The 21003-nt window shown below is 38.6% G+C and overlaps 1 long non-coding RNA gene across 29 annotated transcripts in view; it reads right to left on the reverse strand.

Moving 5' to 3' along the window:
- The window catches only part of LOC102156547, a 146320-nt gene that overhangs the window by 88660 nt on the left and 36657 nt on the right, over positions 1-21003 (reverse strand). For 25 of the 29 annotated variants that reach the window (XR_005363193.1, XR_005363195.1, XR_005363194.1 and 22 more), the window contains 2 exons: positions 12939-13032; positions 5796-5943 (listed from right to left, as the gene is read on the reverse strand). This is a non-coding gene — a long non-coding RNA (uncharacterized LOC102156547). Of the gene's footprint in view, positions 1-5795; positions 5944-12916; positions 13058-21003 lie in introns of all 29 variants that reach the window. The other 4 variants (XR_005363179.1, XR_005363180.1, XR_005363174.1 and 1 more) reach the window with 3 other exon arrangements.

Below are 21003 nucleotides of genomic sequence, written 5' to 3' on the forward strand. Positions count from 1 at the left end.
CTCATTCAATTGATTTTTAATTTCTGCCTGATTAGCTCTAAATTCTGCAGTCATGAAGTCTCTTGAGTCCTTTATACTTTTTTCTAGAGCCACCAGTAGCTGTATAATAGCGCTTCTGAATTGGCTTTCTGACATTGAATTGTAATCCAGATTTTGTAAATCTGTGGTGAGAGAGGACTGTTTCTGATTCTTTCTTTTGAGGTGAGGTTTTCCTTCTAGTCATTTTGGTCAGTGCAGAGTGGCCAAAAAAGTTGTACTGGGAAAAGGAGAAAAAGAGAGAAGAGAAAGAAGGAAAGAAAAGAGAAAAAGAAAAAAGAAAAAAGGAAGAAAAAAAGAAAGAAAAAAGAGAAGAAAAAGAGAAAAATAAAAGGAAAAAAGCGGGTGGGAGAAGGAAACAGAAATCAAAAAGCAAAACAAAACAAAACAAAACAAACAACAACAACAAAAAAGAACCACGGGGAAGTATCTTCTGATTCTGTGTACTTTAAGTCCCTTGGCTTCTCCTGGAGGTTGTCCGTCTAGCTGGTGTTCTGGGGGAGGGGCCTGCTGTGCTGATTTTCAGGTGTTAGCACTTGGGGGAGCTGCTGTGCCCCTGCCTGGTGCAGGGCTCAGTGGGGGTTGTTTACCCCGTGAGGCCGCAGGAGGAACAGCCCCAGTGGCGGGGCAGCTCTGGAAACCTGGATTCAGCTCCGGCAGGAACTCCGGAGCTCTCCGTCTGCAGGGCCTGGAGGCTCCGGGGCGGGGCCGCTGATCTGCTCAGCTGGGGCAGGAGCGTCCTCGCTGTCCTGGGCCCTCCCGGCCTCTGCCTGTCCCGGGGGAGGCGGGATCCTGGGCTGTGTCCCGGCGCCCTGTGCTCCGGAGCCTGCGCTGGTGGATTCGCGCTCCCGGGCCGCGCAGCCCCCTCCGCGGAGCTGCCGCCCGAGCCCACCGAGCTGCTCCTGGAACCGCGCAGGCCCCTCCGCGGAGCCTCTTCCTCTGCCCGAGCCCCCCCCCCCGAGCTGCTCCCGCCCCGCAGCCCCCTCCGCGGAGCCGCCCCCGAGCCCCTCCGAGCTGCTCCGGGTCCCGCCGTGCGCTGCAGCCCTTAGGGAGCTCGGCGCACTCTCCCGGGGCGCAGGTGTCTGTTACTGTCCCCGGGAGCCCGAGGGCATCCCCGCCCTCCTGGGTCCTGCTCCAACTCCCCGCGAGCCCCTTTCCCCCGGGAAGGTCGGTGCAGCTCCTGCTCCTCCGGGACGGGGCTCTCCTGTCCTGGGGACACTCGCCCCGGCCTCAGCCCGGCTCCTCGCGGGCCCCTCCCCCTTGGAGGCCTTTGTTTCTTTATTTCTTTTTCCCCGTCTTCCTACCTGGATAGAAGCGCGAACTCTTCTCACTGTTGCATTCCAGCTGGTCTCTCTTTAAATCTCAGGCCGAATTGATAGATTTTCAGGATAATTTGAAGGTTTTCTAGGTAATTTGGTGGAGACAGGTGATTTGGGGACCCTACTCTTCCGCCATCTTGCCCCTCCCCCTCCTCCCTGGTTATTGGCCTGTTCAGGTTTTCTATTTCTTCCTGTTCCAGTTTTGGTAGTTTGTGGTTTTCCAGAAATGTGTCCATTTCTTCTAGATTGCCTAATTTATTGGCATATAGCTGTTCATAATAGGTACTTAAAATGATTTGTATTTCCTTGGTATTCTTTGTGATCTCTCCTTTTTCATTCGTGATTTTATTAGAGTCTTTTTTGTTTGTAATAAGGCTGGCTAATGGTTTATCTATCTTACTAATTCTTTCAAAGAACCAACAGCTGGTTTTGTTGATCTGTTCTACACTTCTTCTGGTCTCTCTTTCATTGAGTTCTGCCCGAATCTTTATTAACTTTCTTCTCGTGTTTGGTGTAGGTTTTATTTGCTGTTCTTTCTCCAGTTCCTTTAGGTGCAAGGTTAACTTGTGTATTTGAGTTTTTTTCAGTTTTTTGAGGGATGCTTGTATTGGGATGTATTTCCCTCTCAGGACTGCTTTTGCTGTATCCCAAAGATTTTGAACGGTTGTATCTTCATTCTCATTAGTTTCCATGAACCTTTTTAAATTCTTCTCTAATTTCCTGGTTGACCCTTTCATCTTTTAGCAGGATGGTCTTTAACCTCCACGTGTTTGAATTTTTTCCAAATTTCTTCTTGTGATTGAGTTCTAGTTTCAAAGTATTATGGTCTGAAAATATGCAGGGGACAATCCCAATCTTTTGGTATCAGTTAAGACCTGATTTGTGACCCAGTATGTGATCTATGCTGGAGAAAGTTCCATGTGCACTTGAGAAGAATGTGTATTCAGTTGCGTTTGGATGTAAAGTTCTGTAAATATCTGTGAAATCCATCTTGTCCCGTGTATCATTTAAAGTTCTTATTTCTTTGGAGATGTGTTTAGAATATGTGTCATTTGTAGAAAGCACCGTATTGAAGTCTCCCAGTATAAGTGTATTACTATCTAAGTATGCCATAACTTTGGTTATGAATTGATTGATATACTTGGCAGCTCCCACATTAGGGGCATAAATATTCATGATTGTTAGGTCCTCTTGTTGGATAGATCCTTTAAGTATGATATAGTGTCCTTCTTCATCTCTCACTACAGTCTTTGGGATAAACTTTAATTTATCTGATATGAGGATTGCTACCCTGCTTTTTTTTGAGGACCATTTGATTAGTAAATGGTTCTCCAACCTTTTATTTTCAGGCTGTAGGTGTCCTTATGTCTAAAATGAGTCTCTTGTAGACAGCAAATAGATGGGTCCTGCTTTTTTATCCAGTCTGAAACTCTGTGTCTTTTGATGGGATCATTTAGACCATGTTCAGAGTTACTATTGAAAGATATGAATTTAGTGTCATCATAATACCTATTCAGTCCCTGTTTTTGTGGATCATTTCTTTGGACTTTCTCTTTCTTTTACAGAGTTCCCCTTAATATTTCTTGCAGAGCTGGTTTGGTGGTCATATATTCTTTCAGTTTCTGCCTATTTTGGAAGCTCTTTATCTCTCCTTCTATTCTGAATGAGAGCCTTGCTGGATAAAGTATTCTTGGCTGTAGGCTCTTCTCATTTAGGACCCTGACTATATCCTGCCAGCCCTTTTTGGCCTGCCAGGTCTCTGTGGGGAAGTCTGCTGTTAATCTAATATTTCTCCCCATATATGTTAGGGATCTCTTGTCTCTTGCTGCTTTAAGGATTTTCTTTTTATCTTTGGAATTTGCACGTTTCACCATTAAATGTTGAGGTGTTGAACAGTTTTTATTGACTTTAGGGGGAATCTCTCTATCTCCTGGATCTGAATGTCTGTTTTCCTCCCCAAGTTAGGGAAGTTCTCAGGTATGATTTGTTCAAATACACTTTCTGGTCCTCTGTTCCTTTTGGCGCCCTCTGGAACCCCAATTAAATGTAGATTTTTCCTTCTGAGGCTGTCATTTATTTCTCTTAACCTTTCCTCATGGTCTTTTAATTGTTTTTCTCTTTTTTCCTCAGCTTCCTTCCTTGCCATCAACTTGTCTTCTATGTCACTCACTCTTTCTTATACCTCATTAACCCTCATTGTTAGGACCTCCAGTTTGGATTGCATCTCATTGATTTTTAATTTCGGCCAGATTAGATCTAAATTTTGCAGTCATGAAGTCTCTTGAATCCTTTATGCTTTTTTTCCAGAGCCACCGGTAGCTTTATAATTGTGCTTCTGAATTGGCTTTCTGACATCAAATTGTAATCCAAATTCTGTAACTTTGTGGGAGAGAGTACTGTTTCTGATTCTTTCTTTTTTGGGGAGTTCTTTCTAGCAATTTCGCTCAGTGCAGAGTGGCTAAAAACGAGTTGTACTGGAAAAAGGAAGAAAAAAAAAAGAAAAAACAAACAAAGAAAAACAAGGGGGGTATCTTCTGTTTCTATATGCTCAAAATCCATCAATTTCCCCTGGAGCTCTCCAGTGCTGGGCAGTGAAGAACTTGCTTTTCTGTCCTTCCAGCTGGTCTTCTGGGGAGGGTCCTGCTGTGCTGATTCTCAGGTGTGAGCACCTGGGGGAGCTTCCCGCCCCCTGCCAAATGCACGGCTCAGTGGGAGCTGTTTACTTTGTGAGAGCTCTGTTCCCTCGTGGCCCGGCTCCATCCCAGGCATATGGTGACACCAGAAAGAACAATCACACTGGCCAGCGGCCAGCTCTCAGCCTTGGAGTTAGCTCCCTCAGTAACTACTGCAGTCTCCCAATCCACACTGGCCTGGATGCTCTGGGGCTGGAGGGGCGTTGATCTGCACAGCTCAGGGGCACCCGGTTGCAGGAGCGTCCTCGCTGTCCTGTGCCCTCCCCGCCTCCACCTGTCCTGGGGCGAGCGCAGGATCCTGTGCTGTGTCCCCAGCACCCTGGGATCCGGGGCCTGCGCCACTGGAATCATGATCCTGGGGCCATGCAGCCCCCTCTGCCCGGAGCCGCCACCTGAGCTTCTCCCCGAGGCCCCACTGGGCTTGCTCCAGCCCTTTACCCAGCTTGGCCTGCGGTGTGGGTGCACTTTCTTTGTTAGTGACCCCGGGAACCTGGAGGCTCCACTGCCCCTCCTGGGATCCTGCCCAAGTTCCCTGCGAGTACCTTTCCCTCCAGGAAGGATCCGGTGCGGATTTTTAAGGTTCTTGCTTCTCCGGGACTGGGCTTTCCTGTCCCCAAGTCTCTCGCTGCCACACTTTAGTCTTGGCTCCTCACAGGAGCCTCTCCCCCACTTGACTCTTAATTTATTATTATTTTTTTCCCCCATCTTCCTACCTTGTTAGAAGCTCAAACTCTTCTCTCTGTAGTGTTCCAGCTGTTCTCTCTTTAAATCTCAGGCCGAATTAATAGGTTTTCAGGATGATTTGAAAGTTATCTAGGTAAGTTGTAGGGGACAGGTGACTTAGGGACCCTACTCCTCCGTCATCTTGACCCGCCGCTGGATGATAAAGTTTTTAAACCTGCAAACTAATCTATGCTGTTAGATTTCAGAACAGTGGTTACTCTGGAAGGGGTTCAAAGAAGCTTCTGGATGCTAATGATATTTTGATCTGGGTATTGGTTTCAGTTTGTGAAAGGTCATTGTACAATATATTTTTGATTCATGTATTTTCTTGAACATTTGACATACTGAAATAAAAAGTACACTAAAAAGGCAGAAATAAAAAAAAAATTTACTGAATAAGATATCCTTAGATCTGGGCTTCCAAGGAAATTTGGGAAATGCTGACCAATCATACAATGCTATTGATAGGTATTGTTCAGGTCATTTTTTTAAATTGAAATAAGACCAGATGAAATGATATTCAAGGAAAAATGTAAGTGGACATTTTCCCCAATTAATATTTGAATTTGCCATTGTTTTTGTATTGAAGACTGTGAAGAACTGTATGGTAGTGATAAATGATAAAAGAAGTCGTTTAATGAGTGTTTGAAAAGTAATGAGAGAAATAGACGCATTTTAATTACATAAATATTAAAAACAAGATCAAACAGATTGCTTTTTAGTTTGGAGCAATATAAAATATAAACTTTCAATAGCTTCGTAAGAAATATATAAAAAGTATTCTGTGGCAAATAGCAGTTTTGTGGATCTTAACAATGAAATCATTTTATACTTTAGGTTTCTGTTTATAATTGACATGTAAGAGTTAATTTACACTCATACTGTTTTATACAATAATATCCCTTTTCCCAGTTCTCTAATATGTGTTTTACCATTTCAGAGACATTTTTGATGACAGAGTATATGCCTGGATCTTTGTGTAAATGCTTTTCTCTTCTGCTAATTAAATAATTAAATCACTTACTTCAGAATGCTGAAATGCCAAATGTCCAGTTTCTCTGCTTCCACAGACTTCATACTCTGACAGCCAACAATTGCTCTAAGTGTTTGACATTCAGAAATTGGAGCGAGTAGGTCAGGACTGTGGCAAGTTGGTTTGCATTTTAAGTAAGCTGTGAGTGAAGAGAGAGGAAGGAGATGTGTCCAAGGTAATTTCTCTTAGTTATTTTCTGTGTCTGCCTTAAGACTTTTGTTTGTTTTTCAAGAGGAAATAAAAACTAGACTGGTTCTTCTTATCCTGATTTTACATTTTTATAGTGATCTCTCTGAAAAATTATAGAAATCTGAAGTTCTGGGTATTCAAAATTTATATATCGTATTTATAGTCAAATGAAATCATTATACCTACTTCCATGGTGCACGTTTTTAGAGAATTAGAATCGTTGAGTATAAGATTGAATTTTTTTATGACAATAGCTATGCAATGTCCATGCTTAGATTTCTTTTTATTTAGAGACTTACACTTTTGAAAATATGCAATATGTATAGTTAGTCCTTTTTATTCAGGTTTTCAAGAGAGAGATTCCTTAGAATATTCAAATTATTAATCCAATCACAAATCTTATGTTAGCCAATTATTTTAATTTTCTCAGTAGAAATATTTGCCTTATATTTTGTTGAATGTATTTGCTAACATTTTACTACATGTATTTTCTTCTCCTACCTGCTGTGGAAAATGCAAATGATGTCAATAAAATGACCAAAAGGTAGAAAAGGAAGGAGGAGCAGCAAAGGATTAGACAGCAGCAAGGGATCAGACAAAGCATTAAGCGTTTGTATCTAAATAACCAAGTCACAGGTCAAATTTCATAGAGGGACCATCATGGGAAATTACACAAGTGTTGCTATACTGAACTTTTATGGTAATATTATTAAAGATGGGGGAGTTTCTATTCCTTGTCATTGACTTCCTGAGCCAGCAGCAGGTAACTGGTGGAGTCTGAGTCTGCTGACAACTTCCTGCACTTGTGAGTATGGTTGTGGAGTGACTATGGGGTGACATTCATGAGCTGGTACTATCTGGGGTGCTTAATGGTGCCACTAACTTGGGGTATCATGACAATATGCAATGGAGGAAAGATGTCTAGGGCTTTTAGGAGGGATGTTGTTCAGGCCTCAATTCCATAATACATTTGGATCTTGGTATCAGATCTTTATTATGGAATGTGAGTTATACTTATGTATGTGTTTATGACAGTCCAAACTATTGTCTTATGAATATGCTTTTTTTTAGAGATTGTGTTCATTGTTTGCAAGCAAGCATGTTTGTCATTTCATAAAGAGGGTTCAGAGAGGAGCCCTGTAAGCATTGTTATTTATTAATGTTATTTATGAATGATTGGAGTAGAACCTGTTGGAATATTATAATCCTTTATGATTAAACATTAAAAAAAACCTACTGTATAAGTTTTCACATCTCAAACTTTTTCTTGGTATTTTGGTATACATTACATACTGATAATCTGTCAGGCTAGTGTATAAAATGAACTGGCTCATAATCAACATTATTTCATTGCTAAAAATAGATAGATGTTAATATGATATTACAGCCAGTCTTGTCTATGTTACAATTAGCCTGTGGTTGATCATAGTGGGAGTATTTACACCATGGAATTGCAAATGTCACAAATCAGGCCCCCTACCTCCTGCCCCACCCTCTGATTCATTGTTAAACATTTATCAGTATGCCATTGGGTATAATAGAACATGGTTTTGAAGTTGGTTAGGCCAAGGATAAAATTCTATTTCTCCCTCTCTCTCATTCTGGCAAATTATAAAACTTTCTTAAATTTCCCATTTTCTCAGTACAAAGAAAAGGAGTATTGTGAAAATCAAATTAGCTAATGTACAAAGCACTTGGCAGAGGCTTTTAATGTATTTTTGAATCCTTTTACTTTCTCCACTCTCCTAAAATTGGTCCTGGAATCTAGGGTGAGAATGAAGTATAATGGAGGTCAAGATTTTGCAACTGTCGATAGAGAAGGGCCAGAAGTTTGAAACCAGGAAAGAAGTTCTGTATTAGGGGTGGCATATCTGAAATAGTTACTCTCAAGATCTCTCCAGGGGAAGTGCAGAAAAAAATCCTTGAAAGTAGAAGCCCTTACACAGCATTTTAGTATATCTACAGAGGCAGGGATAGCTGTAGGTCTTTCCATTGAGAGAGTTGTGCTGAGTTGGAGTAACAAGCCTGAACCTCAGGAAAGGGAGAAACCCTTGGGTAGGTGAACTGAGCCCTGGTACTAGATATCAGTGTGATCAGAGCCTGCAGTCTCCCAGCAGGGATTGCACTTGGTCCTGGTCAAGACAACTCCTCCTCTAGTTCCATGATTTTAGGCAGTAGAGAAGTGGATGGTGCCTGCAAAATATACTATCCCAGATTTGGTAGAAGAGAAATCAGGACAGTTTTCACACACATAATGTTAGAGCAAATCTGATCTGGAAAGAGCTTCTCACATTAAGCAAAATCAAAATAAAACAAACAACAAAAAAAGGGTTTTAACTATGGCAAACAACCAAAAACAAACATACAAAAATCTCTACATATATAACAAGAGGAAAGAGAGAAGGAAACTAATATACAAAACGCAGAAAGGACCCAGTCTAAAAGAAAATGTTGCCCAGATAGCACATTCCTGTTGATTTACAATGTAGAGAAACTTACTGAAAATAGGAATTAATTGGAAGCAGGGCTCAAAGATAAGATGATTAAGGAACAGAAAGAGGTGAAAAGAGAGGTTGCTGAAATAAGAATACAAATCGAGAGCCAGACAACACTATTGCAGATCTATGAATACAAAGATTTCTCAAAGAAGAGTTACTAGTTTGGTTTCATGTTTTTCCTCCCAAAGAAGAGGCTGATTCTATAGTCACATAATCATTTTCATTTGCTTTTACAAAGACTTGAACAAAATGGAAAAGATGAAGGTATAGCTCTTCACCGAACTGACTCCTAACTGCAAATGGCCTCTAGAAATGTCTCTTTCAGTGTAGCAGTGAAATTGTTTTATAAATCTCTCTGGTTTTATAAAGGAAAATAGTAATTCTGGGATTAGTGCCGCTTGAAAAAATTTTTTATCTTCCTCAAATTTTGGTTAACAGTGTGTAACAGGAGGGTGAATAAGACTTTTCCTGTTTTGGAATTTTTGGTGAAACTCCACAATGGAAAACAAATGAATGCTTCTATATTCTACACAGAGACCTGAGATCTGTCCTTTGTATTGTATTAAGAGATAGCATAGACTAAAAAAAAAAAAAAATTTAAAGATACAAAAAAATAATTTTAAATTACATGAAATCACATAAAATAGATGAAGGAGGTCAAAAGGTACAAACTTCTGGTTTTAAAATAAATGTCATCGGGATGTAATGTACAGCACAGTGACTATAGTTAATAATACTACATCGCAAATTTGAAAGTTGCTTAGAGTAGATCTTAAAAGTTCTTATCACAAGAAAATTTTTTAAAGATTTATTTATTTATTTTAGAGAGGGAGCAGGAGCAAGCAGGGCTAGGGATGATAGGAGAGAGAGAATCCTGAGGCAGACTCCCCACTGAACACAGAGCCCAACCAAATGGGTGGGGCACTAGATTCCCAGGACCCTGAGATGGTGACCTGAGCTGAAATCAAGAGTCGACCACTTAGCCAGCTGAACCACCTAGGAGCCCCAAGAAAAAAGTGATTTTAACTGTATGGTGATGAATGTTAACTAGCCTGTGGTGATCATTTCAGAATATATACAAGCGTTGAATTATTATGTTTATACCTGAAACTAATATAATGTTATATGCTAATTATACCTCAATAAAAAGGGAAAACAAATCCCATGAAAAGAGACAGCTGAATTAGCTCTGCTACTCTGACCATCACCCTCAGTGGGTATCAGCAAAAGTTTTGGGCTTCAAGGATATTCAATGTGTTTTTGAGTTCTTGATCAGGCAAGGAGTACTAAGCCTGATAATACTACTTTTCTGATATGATACTGATTCTGATTCTAATCACTGATACTGATAATACTGATACTCTGCTTTTCACTCCTGATAGCAATCCCATCACAAACTGAGAAAGTGGTGGTAAAGAAAATGCCTCACAGGAATTGAGGGTGCCTGGAAGAGGATGGCATTGGTATCTCAATCCTGGCTAGATGTCTGGTCCTATGGCAGCTTTGCAGATCTCCTTCACAGTTATGTAAATGGTGAGGCAAACTGCAGTGAGAGCAACTGCAAGGAAGAGAGCTTGTGCATGCATTGTTTAAGGCACAAGGAGGTGGAATTTTACATGGGGCTGCTGATGCAAAGGAACCACTGTACCTGATTGCGGTTGATGGCATTTGAGGCAGAGTTTGAAAGCCGTGAGTCAGAGCCGATGTTTCACATCAGAAGGCTATGCAGTGGGGAGGTAGCCTCAGAGACACCAATAGATTTCACCTGTGCTCTCTCCCGTTAATAAAGCAAGTGGTTCAGTGCCTACCACAGAGTATGTTTTCTGCTGAGAGTAAACTGCAGTTGCCTGGGGTAGGTAACAATGTTTTAGGCATTTATCTCCAAGCTCTACTTTCTGCTTCAACTAAGCAAAAGCTAGAACTAGAAAAGGGAAGGAGAAAGTATAAGCAGCCTTAGTTAGGAGAGAGGAGTGTTCATTGAAGTCTTAAAATTGGGCAAGTTTGAAACTTGGAGACTCTGGCTCAGATTTTTGTTAAGAGGTAGGAAAAGGAGATTCAAAAGGGTGGTTTTTTTTTTGTTTTGTTTTTTTGTTTTTTTTTAAGATTTATTTATTCATGAGAGACACACAGAGAGAAGACAGAGACAGAAGCAGGCTCCATGCAGGGAGCCTGATGTGGGACTCCATCCTGGGTCCCCAGGATCACGCCCTATACTGAAGGTGGGCCCAAACCGCTGAGCCACCCAGGCTGCCTCAAAAGGGTGGTTTTTAAAGATAATGCAACCATTCCATGTTTGGACACTACTGAATTCAGGCTGTTGGTATCAACACTTGTAATGCCATAAAATCCTACTATGGGCATTGTATAGGCTCCTAATTTTATCTTCTGGTATGAACTGGTAACATTTATGGTTAGAAACTATATGATGTTTTTAATTGTCATGAGTTAAACATCAGGCCAGAGATGATTGACCATATAATACTAATGACCCAAGAAAGTACTTAGCAATGTCTTTAGTACTAATGACTATCTTTGAAATGAGAAATATAAACTTTATTTATAATTCCTTAAGAATTATTACATTATTCATGTTTTTAAAATTTTTTTTATTTTTAAAATTTTTATTTATTTATGATAGGCACACAGTGAGAGAGAGAGAGGCAGAGACACAGGCAGAGGGAGAAGCAGGCTCCATGCAGGGACCCTGATGTGGGACTTGATCCCGGGTCTCCAGGATCACACCTGGGCTGAAGGTGGCGCTAAACCTCTGAGCCACCGGGCTGCCCTTTTGTTTTCTTTAAGCAAGGGAAGACCACTAAACAAATTTTGCTTGACCTGCATTAGGGCTGGGGCTATTTTATGCATCACTAGCCTGCTAAGTTTTGCTGATTTTCCCCATTCTTTTTAGCTGTGCTAAAAAGTGGAGAGTCCCATCACTGTACCCAGTGTCTTCTGCCACCCATCTGAGGCTTCTTTTCCATATCTTCCCGTTGGGGGAAGGTTCCATGTATTCCCTCCTCAATATGCCTTCTTACCTGTTACAATGATGGAAGTGTTGACACTATCAGCCTTTTTTTTTTTTTTTTTTTTTTTTTTTTTTTTTTACTAATCCACCATATTACACAGGCAATACTTCTGGAATCCTTGACTGGTAATAATGAATAGGTAAGAGGGAGAAGAAAACAAAGCGGAGGAAAATGGATGGCAATAAAAGTAGGATGAAAAGAAGAAAAAAAATGGGTAAGTTAAAAACAAGGAGTAGTAGAGTGATAACAAAAGTTGCTTTTTAATTTCTCTCTGTGGAACTGGCCTTTCTGAGCCACCCTGCTCTGTGGTTTTCTGGTTTGCATAATTGAATGGATATCAGTGAAGGATGTATGAATGGCGTTACTATGATTATATAAGAGTGTAAGCAGCTCGCTATTGTGTGAAAGTGAATGAATGAGTATTGCATTTTACTAAACTGTTAACCTGCTTTGACAGCTGTTACGCTGCGATAAATGATTGCAGAATTAATTGAAGAGGTTATTATGCTATTAAAACCTATTTTCACTGAGCAGTAATAATGAGAATTCATTGTTAGTCAGTGAGTGTCCACCATTCAGTGATGGGAAATTTCTCTTCTAGCATCTATGTATTGTTTTTGTAACACATCTCTTTTAGACCACCTATGAGAACTTAATTTATTTGAAGAGGTGCTAACTTTTTATCTTTTCATTGAAGGATCAGATTGTCTTGAAAGGGTCAAGATCTCCCCATTTCAAGCTTTCCTTGCCTTTCAGTACTTTCATACTATTTCATTTTTCCTCAGTAAGTTATCAACTGATTCAGTTACAACTGAGTTGACTCTTTCAATTCATTGTTGTTGAACTGTTCTACATACCTGAAGAAACTTCTTGTGAAAAACTCCTCAGAAACCAGTTTCTACTGATAGGAAAGATAATGCCTTCTGTTCTGTCATTGTTAAAGGAGTAACTTCCTATTAAATGCTGTTCCATCAAGTATATTTTAAACATTCACATTAAATTGCCTCTATTCCAGAACATCTGGAAATTATTGGAGGAAAACTTGATAACTTTATATCTTTTACATATACTCCTTAAATAAGGGAAATTGTGATACAACCAGCGGATTTTTTTTTTTTTTTTGGATTTTATTTATTTACTCATGAGTGACACAGCCAGAGAGAGAAGCAGGCTTCCTGCAGGGAACCTGATGAGGGACTCATCCAAGGATCCTGGGATCACACCCTGAACAAAGGCAGATGCTCAACCTCTGAGCCACCCAGGTATCCTCAATAGACAGTGGAATTCTTAATGACCTTGTGAATTCACTTTGGGCAATTTGGACAATGAGCCAGATTCTTCCATCACCCAGCAGGAGGGGATACACCTAAACTTAATAGCTAATGGGCCCGTTGGTTACCTTTTGTCAATAGGGTCTATACCTGAAGATAGGGTCTCCAGGGGTGGGCAGCCTACTTTCCTCAGGCAACTCTTGTTAAATAGATGATACTTCAGAAGATTGTTTTAATATTTGCTCTAGAAGAAGGGAGATAAATTGCATCTGAAATTAATGGAACATTGTTAACTATATTTCCTCCCCCCAAAAAACAGATGGTGGGGTGGGGTGTGTGAATCCTTCCCCTGGAACATGAATGCATTCTGCATGTGCAGCAGAACATCCTGATTCTTGCTCACTTTTCTGAGGGATGATGGTAGGATGAGAGACTGGGGTCTTCTCTCTCTCTCTCTCTCTCTCTTTTTTTTTTTTTGACCTTTCTAAGTTTCTCTAGTAAAGCCTGTGTAGGTAGTATTGTAGAATCAAGGGATCCACCTTGCAAGATGTAAACCCAGAGTGTATTGATTATTGTGAATTATGTAAGGTACTATTTTACTTTTCTGGTCTCTCTGTGGAGGAGTTTTCCCTAAACATGCCATGTCTTTTACTCAACTCTTTGCTCTTTCTAGTCATGGTTGATTTAATTTTCTGGCTGACAGGAAACTGCATTGATTCAAATTTATCAATTGCCCAAGTGAACCTATCAATAGGCCTAAATGAAAGGAATTTTTTTTAAAAACTCCTCTTCACATTGGAAGAGAGAAAATGGTGACTTGTGCAAATATTTTTCTCTACAGACTCAAACTTTCCTATGGGTAGTCTCTCTAGGGCTGAATTTGGAGTGCAGAGGGTTTTCAGGCCTGGTCAGTTCTCACATTAAGCTGTATCTTCCAGTTCTGCCTTCACCTATGACAGGGATAGTATTTTGGACTCCTGTTTGCCTTATACATCCCTTATTTTTCAACTGGTTCAGAACTCAGGGAAAAGGGCACTAATTGGGCATCTTTGGATTCCCACATCTCCAGCAGGGAGCTATTGAATGATTGAAGCATTGCATAGAGTGCTGCTCTATTATGTAGGTACTCTTTCCAGTGATTGATTTTACTCTTAGTCAAAAGGCAGTACTATAGGGAGAGAGACTTTAGATTCCAAATTCCAAATGTTTGCAAATGAGCATTTGAATCTGGTGAATTTGAAGATGACACCCACTAGAGAAACTTTCCTTCCCACTCAACAAACAAGCTAATAGACCTCTGCTTGTGGCTCAAATGCTTTGCTCAGCCCAATTCTCCCTGTGGCAGAGGTTTCTAGCCAGAAATAGAATAGTATTTTCTGTGAAGTACACACAGTCCTAGATATTTTGTAGCTTAATTCTGTCCTGACTGTTGAGGAATGCTTTAATGACTTTGGAAGTCTCTATGGAGATAAACCATATTTTAAAGAAATAAGCTTTTGAAAGATAAGTCACAATTGTATGGCACTATCAATATGCCATAAATACATGGTGTGATAAGTTGATTCTTTGGGTGTAGGGATTTAGGTAGAAGCATCTTCTATAGTTCCTTGAAAGATAGAATGAATTCTGGTTAAGATAAGTTGATGTTGGAAACAAGCCTCACAAAGAATTTAAATCTAAATCAGGTATGTCTGTCCTAGCCTGAAAACAGCTTCTTTGTGCATTATTAGGCCTCAGTTGATGATTACATTTAACTATATGCTGAACAGGAACTTATTTTTTAAGTTTTTTATTCTAATTCCAGTATAAATAGCATAGTGCTTATTAGTTTCAGGTGTGCAATATAGTGATTCCACAATTCTATATATTACTCCAGAATCATGGTAAGTGTGCTTATTTTCTCTATAAAATGTATTTTTCTCAAATTTTTATTTAAATTCTAGTTAGTTAACATATAGTATAATATTGGTTTTGGGAGTAGAATTTAGTGATACTTCTATACAACACTCAGTGCTCATCACAATAAGTGTCCTCCTTAATACTCCTCACTCATTTAGCCCATCCCCTACAACCTCCCCCCATCAACCTGTTTGCTGTCTATCATTAAGTTCCTTATGATTTGCTTTTCTCTTTTTTTCTCTTTTCCTATGTCCATCGATTTTGTTTCTTAAATTGCACATATGAGTAGAATCATATGGTATTTGTCTTTCTCTGACTGACTTATTTCACTTAGCATAATTCTCTCTACCTCCATCCTCATTATTGCAAATGGCAAGGTTTCATTTGTTTTGATGGCACTCACACACACATAAATACCGCATCTTTATCCATTCATCAGTCAGTGAACATTTGGGCTTTTTCTGTAGTTTGACTATTGTTGATAATGCTGCTGTAAATACTGGGTGTGCATATACCCCTTCAAATCTGTAGTCTTGTATCCTTTGGGTAAATAACTAGTAGTGCAATTGCTGGGTCATAGGGTGGTTGTATTTGTAACTTTTTGAGGAGGTTCCACACTATTTTCCAGAGTGGTTGCACCAGTTTGCATTCTCACCAGCAGGGTTAGAGGGTTCCTCTTTCTCAACATCCTTGCCAACATCTGTTGTTTCCTGTGCTGTTAATTTTAGCTATTCTGACAGGTGTGAGGTGGTATTAACAAGTGTACTCTTTAATCCGTATCATTTATTTCACATATCCGCTCCCCCCAACCTCCCCTCTGGTAACATCAGTTTGTTCTCTACAGTTAAGAGTCTGCTTCTTGGTTTGTCTCTTTTTTCCCCCTTTGCTTGTTTGTTTTGTTTCTTAAATTCCACATATGGGTGAAATCATATGGCATTTGTCTTTCTCTGAGTTATTTCACTTAGCATCATACTTTCTAGCTCTACCCATGTCATTGCAAATGGCAAGATTTCATTCTTTATGGCTGAATAATGCTCCATTGTATGTATGTGTGTATATACCTATATATATCTATCTACCTGTCTGTCTATACATCCATCTATCAATGGACACTCAGGTTGCTTCCATAATTTGCCTTTTGTAAATAATGCTATAGTAAACATAGGGATGCATATAGCCTTTCAAATTAGTGTTTTTGTATTATTTGGGTAAATATCCAGCAATGTGATTACTGGATCTTAGGGTAGTTCTATTTTTAATTTTTTTTTTAGTTTAGATTTTGTTAGTTAACATACAATGTGATATTGATTCCTGGAGAATTCAGCAATTCATCACTTACATCGAGGAACCTCCATACTGTTTTCTTTTTTTTGTTTTTTAAAGATTTTATTTATTCATGACAGACACACACACAGAGAGAGAGAGAGGCAGAGACACAGGCAGAGGGCGAAGCAGGCCCCCTGCAGGGAGCCTGATGTGGGACTCGATCCTGGGTCCCCAGGATCACACCCCAGGCTGAAGGTAGCGCTAAACTGCTGAGCCACTGGGGCTGCCCACCATACTGTTTTCCATAGTGGTGGCACCAGTTTGCATTCCCACCAACAGTGCAAGAGGATTCTTTTTTCTCCAAATCTTTGCCAACACTTATTGTTTCTTATGTTTTGATTTTAGCCATTCTGACACATGTGAGGTCATTGTGATTTTGGTTTGCATTTCCCTTATAAGTGATGTTGGGCATCGTTTCATGTGTCTGTTGGCTATCTGTATGTTGTCTTTGGAAGAATGTCTGTTTATGTATTCTGCCCATTTTTAATTGGATTACTTTTTGAGTGTTGTATCTATTCTCTCTATATTTTCAATGCTAACTCTTTATCAGATATGTCATTTGCAAATATCTTGTTTCAACAGGAACTTCTTTTCAAAAGTTAGAGCGAGTGTACAATATGTGAATTTAAGCTTGTTAATCAAACCATCTTGGTGATTGAGAGTTCTCAGTGAGTTCATTTTACTGAAATTTTTTTCAAGTAAAAGTAAAATCTTTTTATGACAAACTGTTGGTTTTCCTTGTAGGTGAATTTTTTATTATATTTGAATATACTGCTAGAAATCATATTGTCTGTCTACAGCAAGTGTAGATGGATTAAATTTGTCTAGGCTTTCTATAGAGGATTAAACAAATTTGAGAAAGTGACAGAATAGTAAGAGGGAAGAATCTGTCTCCCTCTGCCTCTCGAATTCAATTCGTAAGCCTTGAGATTTGTCACGTTTGCATTACAGGGCATTACTTAGACTTTTCTTCCATTTTTACCTTTATTCTCTGATACTCCTTTCCTTTTCTTATTATTAATGATGTTTATTCATAACTCTGTACCACATTTTTTCTAGATTGTGACTCCTTAAGGAAAGGAATTACAGAATAATTGTTGTACTCCCTTGAACAGTGCCTGCACAGGATAGTACCCAATTAATATTTATTAACTAAATGAACTATTAGTATATGAATACAAAGTAATTTTGTCTTTTACATACCTCCTTTGTAATGTATTATTTGTGTTCTGGTTTTATATTACAGAAGACTATTTTGCATATATCCTAAAGCAGAACAACTTTGTCCTGATGTTTTGTTCTTCTTCAACAAAAGAGATTTAATTGCAAAATATGTTTCTTTGCAAAGTTCCAGCGATGATTCATTATTTTTTATTATTCCACTGGCATCTAACTGTACATGCTCTGTTGCCCATGCCATCACTACTAATGAAGAAGTACTTTAAAAAGTGGGGTGGACCATGTTTTCTATTTTGTCAGCCTAACTGGAGACTGGTAGAAGAAAAGTGATTAGCTATTTCTTAGAAATTTACTAGAACTGCTTTTTTCTTTCTTTCTTGTACATGGTTGTAAATATGGATACATCTGCTTATTCTTTAAAGGTTCTGGATAAGTATCTTTTGTGCGGAATAAAACTGGCATGTCTTAGAAATGATTCAGCCTAGTATTTATTGAAAGGATTCAGATACATCTATTGAACAAATGAATGGAACAGCAAGCATAGTATTGGTCACAACCACAAAGAAAAGTGGTTTATCATTCTTAGGAGCTGTGGAATCTAGATGTGCAACAAGAATGACAAAGATTCAACTCAAGCATGGACAGATGTCCAATCTGGAAAGAGGGACATACCTATACCCACTCTACACTCCCTGTACCTACTTTATTAAGCATCCTCTAAGAGTTGGTCTGTACCACACCACTTTGAAAATTCTGTCTTATAGACTTTTATTACCATAAGCTTGAGTATGAGAAGCCTAAATGATATGAGAAAAGGCTAAGGAGTTTGAGTTAATAACAAACTAGTTTATCAAAGGTTTTTATTTGGTAAATACATATAATAATTATATATACATATGTAATTCTCAGAAGAAGTTATATGTTTTTTTTGCTTTGCTTCCTTTTTTGTGCCTCCTCGTGCAAACTTCCAGTGGTCTTCCTAGTGTGAGGAAGGTTTAATAAAGATGTGGGAAGAAATATTTTGACATTTTAGTATCTTCCATTATTAGTAAAATGACATTTTGGTTTGTAAATAAACTTGGGATTTCCAACTATCTGATTTTTAACTGAGATACTATATTTAAGACTTCTGTTTAGAAAATATGTTGAGAAAATGCCAGATGTGTAAATGTCTTTTTCCCCCCTATTAAGTATATTATTACTAGGTTATTCTCTGACCTGCATGCAAGTATTTCTACTCATTCTCAAGGTCTGAAAAATACATTACAAAGAGGCTGCCACTGAGCTAAGAGCTTTTGAGTCTTAAAATGCCTCTGGGATTAATACATACCAAGTAGGTGGGCCATGAAGAGTCATGCAGAAATGCTGAATAGTTTCTTCCTACCTATGCATAATTTGAGGCATTGCTATTCTTCACCTAATGTTTACATTTCTGCTGTTTCTAAATGATCTTTTAGGTAAGGGCTATTTGGAAACTTAAAACGTTTGACCACTTTAATCAATAACTTAAAGAATTAATACTAGAATTCCTTAGAAGAAGAAATGTAAAATTTTTTCAGCATGAAATTTGCATTCCCTTTGTGAAAGGCCTGTTTTTTTCCAGTAAATGTAGTCAATAAATTTATCTCTGAAAGCACAAATGTGTATGCAAGAATCTTCAAACATCTGGGGAAGTGGTTTCTTTGAAAAAAGCCAAAGTCTAGTGCTTTGAGGTTGGCAAACTATGAGAAATCTTTTGAAATGGAATAGTTTTTGTTACAGGAAAAAACTTCCCAAATTTTGTTCTTTGAGTACCCAATATCTGTTTTTAAAATAAAACATTTTGCAAATTTGCTAAACTGGTTAAATCTATTGCAATTTCTATATTAAAAGCTCTATAAAGTAAGGATTACATACAATCTAAACTAATAAATGGGACAGATTAAATGTTAACCCAGAAGAAAGCTTCTTTAGATCTTAAGATTGGAGGCAAATGAGTTTTTGAAAATTACATGTTATGACTTTTATTAATTTTTTAGGGAGAAAAAAATGTGGTCCTCAATATGTTTCATGGAAATGTGTACATTGTCAACAGATTTTTAAGTAATCTATATTTAATACTTTTAATAGCCTTTGTACTTAAGTAGCCCTCTTTGCATTTTCTAATCACTAACTTTGGAGAACTAAACTCTAATTAAACATTTTTGTGGTAGCAAAAAATTCTTTTTTCTCCCTCCTTATTCCTCTTGTATTTCCCTTTCCTCCTTCTTTCCCTTCTTTCTCCTCCCCGCTTTCCTTTGACACATAATTTCTACATCTATCATTTGTTAGGTACGGGGGAAACAAAGGTGAATGTCTTCAAGGAACTTACAACTCAGTGAGGAAAAGGTACTAATTTAAATATTCAAAAATCAATGTGATAAACAATAGTGCATGATAATCAGAGGGACAGGTAGTGATGAGTATTAAGGCAATTCCCATACGTAGGAGGACACAATCTGAAACTGGTATACTTTGAGGGATGGAAATATGTCAGTGACTTGGTGAGGGGCAAGAGGTGTTTGGGAAAAGAGAGCACTCTATGTAATCATTTGAAAACAAGATAGTGAATTTGAAGTTGTTCTCTTGAGTTCAAACACAAGTGGTAGAGTATGGGAGATTAGTCTGGATAGGTAGGCATGGGCTAGATTTGAAAGGGTCTTTTGCTTAGTAAGGGATTTAGACTTGATCCTATAGTACGGGGATTAGCATATTTTTACCTCCAGTAAGTCAGGTAGTAAATACTTCAGACTCTGTGGGACATAAATCTCTGTGTCATGAAAGCAGCCAGAGACAATATATGAATAAGCATGGTTGTATTCTAATAAAACTGTATTTATGGTGATCCCTGGGTGGCTCAGCTGTTTAGCGCCTGTCTTCAGCCCAGGGTGTGATCCTGGAGTCCCAGGATCAAGTCCTGCATCAGGCTCCCTGCATGGAGCCTGCTTCTCTCTCTTGCCTGTGGTTCTGCCTCTCTTTCTCTCTGTGTCTCTCTTGAATAAATAAAAAATCTAAAAAAAAACAAAAACAAAAAACTATTTATGAACATGGAAACTTGAATTTTATGTAATTTCTACACATCATAAAATATTTTTCCTAATATTGGGGGGAAAACCATTCTTCGCTTGCAAACTATGCAAGAACAGATTGCAAGGATGGATTTGACCCATGGACTATACTTAGTTCATCATCTACTGTAGCAGAGGTCAGCAATCTATCATTGAAGAATTCTAACTAGGAAGGACATAAGATCTTATATGCATTCTAGAAAGGTCTCTCCAGTGCAGCATTTCTAAAGCATGCTCTGAGAAACCATACTAGAAGTCTCTCTGGGCAAAAAAGATCCCTAAAGCAGACCTTAGGAAATGATCTATGTTGTATTGTTCCCTTAGAAATTCACAAAGCATTGGGGTATTTTAAAGGCTCTGAGAAGGGTTGCAGAGATCAACGTGTTTAATTTTTTTGTTGACTCAGTATTTATTACATTTATTTATGGAAACTTCAATGAAATATGATTTAGGAAGTGCTATTTTAGTGGCCATTATATTAATGAATTGCAGTAAAGATCATCAGGATCAACTGAGCAGAAATCTGTTGTAATACTCATGGGAAAAATGAAACCAGGCAGTAATGAAACAGCGTAAAAACTTCATTACTATCAAAGAAACACAATTTCTAGAGAAGAAAAAGAACAATTTTAAGTATCTTTCTATTAAGTAGGAAACATTGGAAGAAATCTGGGTCTCTAACACAAGATATAAAAAACACATTTAGAAAACAGCAACAAACAAAA

This window comes from Canis lupus, chromosome 8 (assembly GCF_011100685.1).
Source record: "Canis lupus familiaris isolate Mischka breed German Shepherd chromosome 8, alternate assembly UU_Cfam_GSD_1.0, whole genome shotgun sequence".
In the NCBI taxonomy this organism is placed as follows: domain Eukaryota; kingdom Metazoa; phylum Chordata; class Mammalia; order Carnivora; family Canidae; genus Canis; species Canis lupus.